Source organism: Ylistrum balloti, unplaced genomic scaffold (genome assembly GCF_031769215.1).
Source record: "Ylistrum balloti isolate Yb309-2 unplaced genomic scaffold, AGI_CSIRO_Ybal_v1 Utg370602, whole genome shotgun sequence".
NCBI lineage: Eukaryota > Metazoa > Mollusca > Bivalvia > Pectinida > Pectinidae > Ylistrum > Ylistrum balloti.
Window position 1 is genome coordinate 443,428 of NW_026782372.1, and position 6,532 is coordinate 449,959.

The window sequence follows — 6,532 nt, forward strand, 5'->3', positions numbered from 1 at the left end:
ATAATATCCGGAATGTTATAATTTAATCCCCCTCTACCAGACCAGTAACTATAAACATAACATCCCCGCCCCCAACAGAAAAATTGAAAATCAATTTTAAAAAACTGGTCAGGAAGATGCAGATAAAATTTTACACCTAAACAAAGGTATCTAACTAGCAGAAAACTCATACATTGACAATATTATCAGAAATGATAAACCAATTCCAAATGCGTAGTTTCCAAGAATTTTGGCTGAATGATGTAGAGGCATGTCCGAATATATTTAGTGAACAAACCAGTCAACTAATTGCATATAATATAAACAAGCCTCGCACAAAACATCATAATCCTCAATTCCATACACTACAAAAATAGAAATCCACATTAGAATAATATATATATAAACCTTAAGCTGAATTAAACATACGACATGGTAGTAAATCTAATATTGTGCACTCTCAGCGATTATTCGTTGGGGTACTATCAGATAATATTTGTCATGTCAATAATCAGCTAGGAATAACATTATTCCTTTGCAATGAATATACACGGTATTTAACTCAATCGTCCTGGACAAAATCATCGAACATTATGAACCAGAAACTCTGTGCAAACAAAATATTCAAGTAGATATGCTATCTGCATAAACTTGTTAAGGTAATGAATGAAAATCACAAATTTAACTTGAGTAGCAAACAATGAACTACATTTCAGTACCATAGTGATCAATGCAACATAGAATAGACAAAGAAAATAAAACAACTATTAACCGCAGTTCTGAAACATCACACTAGAGGAGGTGGGCGTTTTCGGATGCTGGCTTTCGTCTTATCATCTAATTGTTCTATGGGCACCCATGTCGCGTATTTAGCTGGTTCTCCTCGTCGGTGTACCAAATATTCATCATTGCTCTTTGTCTTCTTACGAGCAAGTACACGCTTCGTATGACATGGACCTGATCCACTGCTCGATGAGGTTAAAACAGCCGGATCAACATGGTTCGTATCCCGGAAACGAACAGGTTTGCATCGTACTCGCTTTGGGCGAGTGTCATTAGAATTGGGTATGGGAACTGCATCATGAACAGCACCATCAACCGGAACTAGTGGTTCCTCCTCCGATGCACATGTGATAGATTTTGCCGCTGTTCGACGATGTTGCGACACAGGTGGGAACAGATTAGATAGGATTGCTGGAATCTCTGCTAAATGATGATGGACGTCACCACTCACATGATCAGCAGGAAGAGGTTGTATAACAGACATTTTGTCAACATTGTCAGAGATGTGGCCGGGGGGCTCAACATCAGACTCAACACTTGCACTCTGTTGCGGTTCATGCGATTGGAAGTCAATCTCGTAGGATGCATGATCCGAAGTTGTTTGCGTGTCAACCTCTTTGGTGGCCAAATATTCCATCTGGTGGTCAGAAAGAACGTGATCTACATCTGTTCGGGCAACTGCAGGCATGAAATATCCTGTAGGTTCCGGGACACGTACATATGCCAATTTGAGGCGGTTCATATGGATTGGTCGCGGAAGGAGTTTGTCCGATTTTCTATCCCGCAGTGTTACTAAATGAGGGGAATTTACTTCATGTATGACATAGGGACCCGCTTATTGTGAAGCTTCTGACCTTTCCCAGATGGATCCTTTAATAGGTATACATAATCACCAACATCTATGCGCAATGTGTTTGTCCTCGAATTTTCTCTTTTGAGAAAAGCATCCATGGCAATACCAGCATGTTTCTCTACATCGTCGCGTACGACGGCCAAGCGGTCTGCAATCATCTGGACATAAACATGATAGTTCTTGGGAATAGTTTCGAAGACTGTGGGAAGAATGTGAGTCGACAAAGGAAAACGAGGACGGTATCCAAAGACGATCTCGAATGGACTATATCCTAAAGTAGCATTGACCGTATTATTCATGGAAAAATGATCGACGGTAAAACATTGTCCCGTGTCCTGCCACTTTGGAGGAATGGTGTGAGGCGCTCAGCAAGAGTACGACGAGTTCTTTCGACCGACCCCAGACAATGGTGTGTAAAACTTGGTGTAAATTGTTGCTTTACATCCAGAAGTTGGCAAACCTCTTGTGTACACTTTGAAAGGAACTCGCTACCCTGGTCTGATATCAGTGTACTACATACACCAAAAGTAGTAATAAGTGTGTACAAAGCATCTGACACAGTAATTGCGTCTTTGTTACGTATGGGAACAGCATATATATATTTGCTAAATTGGTCAACTGCTGTGAAGACATACAAATTTCCACTGGGAGAAACAGGCAAAGGGCCATACAAGTCCATTTCCCAAACATCAAAGGGTCGCACGGGTGTTGGAAACGCTACGATTGTGGATTTGGTATGCGCTCTGGTAGTTTTCCTGGCCTGACGTCTAGGACAGGACCGAACATAATCCGCAATAATGGTCGCGAGACGAGGGAAGTAGTAGGAGTCTTTAACACTATCCACCGTGTGTTCTATACCACCATGTCCGCCAAGAGGGGAATCATGATACAGTTCTATGACTGTTCTTATCATGACTGCAGGAAGTACCAGTTGATAGTGTTGCAGTGTCCTGTTACTGCTGGATTTTGCGACACTTGAGTGAAAAAGGACCCCATCGAGTAGAAGGTAATCCCCACTTTCCAGCAAAACACGCCGAGACTTTTTGTGAGGACGGTAATTTCTCATTTAAGAGGTAATCAATAAACACGTGCAATTTTGGATCCTGTCGTTGCAACGTTCTGACAGTTTCTAGGTCAAATGTTCCTTTAGAGAAGATGTCCATTGATTTGACCCGAGTCAGTATGTCATCATCATTGCTAGTCTCCTTAGAACCAGAAATTTGTTCGTTCTCAACTTGAAATCCACTAATATCGTCTGCTAGTGAGTCAGTGGCGGATGGTTGCATAGTGCCCCAGTCGTTGGACTGATCCAAAACAAGTTTTTCCGCGGCTGGGATGGCGAAACTATCATTTTCAGTGGAAAATCCATCAGAAACATCCATCGTTCCAGAGGAATCTAGTGCCTTATGCGTGTCTGTAGATTTGTCAGTGACCGCGACTGGGTTTGATTGTGTCCGCACAATCACAACATCTGAAGCACAATTACCATCTGAATCTTTACCAACAGCAGAACAACGGTTCTTTAAGTATGGAGGTGGCACTGGAGATCTTAAGTTTGCTCGTCTGATCTTGTGACCTTTAATATTGAGGCAGGTCTCATGCTCTGCTTCTTCAGAATCAGCATCATACATTTCATCTTGTTTGTCCTAAGAGTCGATTGCCTTGTTTGGTAATGCAAATGGCAGAATCGTTGAAGGGACAAAAACATCAATGTTATTGACTTCTTTAGTTGACTCTGTGGCGCCATTGGCTTGGGAACAAATTTCAGCACTGGTAGAGTGATGCTCCGATTCACCATTTAACAGATGCCTCAAGAAATGGTCCTCTGGCACGACAATATCTCCCCCGGTTTCTGGTACATATGGGAAATATGGATCGTCCTCGCCTGGACTATGAAATTCTTTAGTCTGTTGAGGGGATCGAGACAGGGTATCTGCTACCTGCATTTGTACAGCTGGTTTGTATTTTACTTCAAAATTGAATTGTTGCATAATTGCAACCCATCATTCGTAGATGGCACCTTTCATTTGGTTCTGGAAGACAGGTCGCAACGCCTGATGATCACATTCGACAATGAATTTTTTCCACGGAGATATGTACCACAGTCGAGCATTGCAGTGACGACTCCCAACAGTTCCAATTTAGTTGGTCCATACGATTTCTGCCATCGACTGAGAGCTTTGGATCCAAAGCGGATAACACGGAAATCCTCTGTTGCAGAACCATCACTCTTTTGGTACAGCATATATCCAATGCCTTTGGAGGAGGTATCAACGCCCAAGTAGAACATTTTGTCAAAATTAGGAAAGGCGAGGACACCACAATTTTCCAGAAGATGTTTCAGTTTGTCTAAAGCAGCCTGTTGTATCTCTGTCCATTCGAAACGAACACTTTTCTGAGTGAGATGGACGAGTGGCTGGGTTCGGCACTGTAATTTGGAATGAATTTCCGAAACCAATTAAAAAGCCCTAAGATACGACGCAGTTCTTTAATGTCACGTGGAGGACTAATTGATTTAACTGCTTCAATCCTGTCTGGTGGGGGCGAGATTCCATCCTTTGAGATGTAGTGACCCAGGAAAATGCAGGATTCTTGGGCAAACGCACACTTCTTCGGACCAAGCTTCAATCCGGATGATGTCAACCTATCAAAGATTTCCTCAATGTCCTTCAAGTGTTCTTGAAATGTAGATGACGTTATGAGGACATCATCCAAATAGCACAGACATGACTTGAACGTGAGGCCTCTCAGAACTTTGTCCATAAGGAGTTGGAAAGTACTGGGTGCCGAGCTTAACCCCATTGGTAATCGCTGGAACTTAAATGTACCATAGCAGGTGTTGAAAGCTGTAAGCCGAGCACTATTGGAATCTATGGGCATTTGAAAAAACCCAGAAGAAAGGTCGATGGATGTGAAATACTGAGGTGTCCGGTCAGAAAATGATTCCGTAAGTTCTTGCAGATTCGGGATTTCATACTGGAATGTTTGAGTTTGCGAATTACGATACCGAAAGTCAACGCAAAAACGGAATTGTGAAAGACTGGATTCCCTGGTAATCGGCTTGGTAGGTTCAGTCGGCTTACACCTTTTCGTAACAAGGACAACCGGGCTCGTTATGAGGATTTCCTCTGATTCGCTCACTGGTGCAATGATACCCTGGCGAAGAAGTTCATCCAGTTGGTGTCTAAGGACTTCCCGTTTGTCTGGCGGTAGTCGATATGGCCTTTGATGTTTCGGTTTGGCATCTGGCTTTAACAATATTTTATGAGTCACGACATCGGTGTAACCCAAATCAGGATTCCCTGGAGTGACAAAAAGTGACTTGTGTTTACGTAACAAAGCCTTGAGGGCACACTGTTCTTGTTCAGACAAATGATCTGGAATATTGAAATGTGTATCAAACGTAGAATGATCTTCATCTGCAATAGGACTTCCTTTGACACTCTGTATAAAGTTATCTGAAACATCAGTTGTCTCATAATCTTCTGAAATGTGATCGAAGCTCGCCAGGGGTTTTCCACAGAGAATGGTTTTAGCAGTGGACGTTGGATTCATGATCTTTATAGGGACGGTGTTGTCACGTGAAACCGTCACAAGTGTTTTGGCGACTAGAAGATGTTAATTCAAACTGTATCTGCTGGTTGAGCAAACACCCTGGGAACCATACAACACATTTTTTGGAAGTGTACCCCAAATTACAAGTTCACAGTTTGGAGGTATAACAGTCTTCTCGGGCACTTTACAGTTGGAGATCCAAATTTGTAAGAATGATCAGAAAAGTTAAGGACCACTTTGTTAGCTTGTAGAAACGGAGTGCCAAGTATGAGTGGGTGTGACGTATGTGGCAGAATATGAACCAGCATTTTGTGAACAACACCCCCCACACGAATGTTGATAATGGAAGTTCCAACTATGGAAATGGTTTGGTCATTAGCAAGGGTAACGTTTTCCTTATCCGAAGGTAGAAATGATGAATGACAGAAATGACTGATGCTAGAATATAGTTTTTCACTAATAATGTTCAGAGAACTTCCTGTATCAATCAAAGCAGCAATTTTGGTGCCATGAAGTTCAAGAGGTAGAAACATAAATTTTGGTTTCATGGTACTGTTTTCCAAAATATCCGGTGGTGATTGTATCGAATCTAATGTTGATGTCGGCCCCGCTGGAATGTAATTTACTGATGGTGTCCTGAAGAGGGGGGCACATTGCTCCTCAGGTTTCGGTAGTTTCCCTGCTAATTGCTTGTCTGTGGGTGATATTGTTGGTTTCTTGGCTGCCTGGAATTTTGATGGTTTCCTGATTGTCTGTGTGTTTGATAATGTCCATTATACATTCGACAATCTTGAACTGCATGTCCATATTGGAAGCAAAGCTGGCACTGACGCCCTGGTGCAGACTCGCCAACCCCTGTCAAATTACAGTTTCTGCTGATATGTCCCATTGCATGGCAAGAATAACATTCTGGTGTATTATATCTGGGCATGATGGGTTGCATCTGATCACGACGTTGTTGTGTAGGAGTTGGAAATGGTGGTGGAGCTGGGAAAGATGGAGGATTATTTTGAGGCGTTGACTTCTGAGTGAACTGTGCATGTAGCATTGTTTCCATCATATTTGTTAGTTTATAGACCTGGTCCTTCAAATCTTTCAGTTCTGGATCAGAGCTTGTCGTGGAAGATGTCTGAGGTTGCGATACACTGCATAGTTTGGGTGAATCCCCACTTGCATGTTTGCGATACCCACACGTTTCACCCATTTTTGCTGAGCTCATAGCCATTTCCAATGTTTTCGGGCTTCCGGCACGGATAAAAAATGAGAGTTCTGATGGTAGCCCACTGATGAATTTCGAGATGACCTCAAATTCCGGTTTCCCCATCAATGTTCCTTTCTCTAAAACCTGACAATAGTAATCCT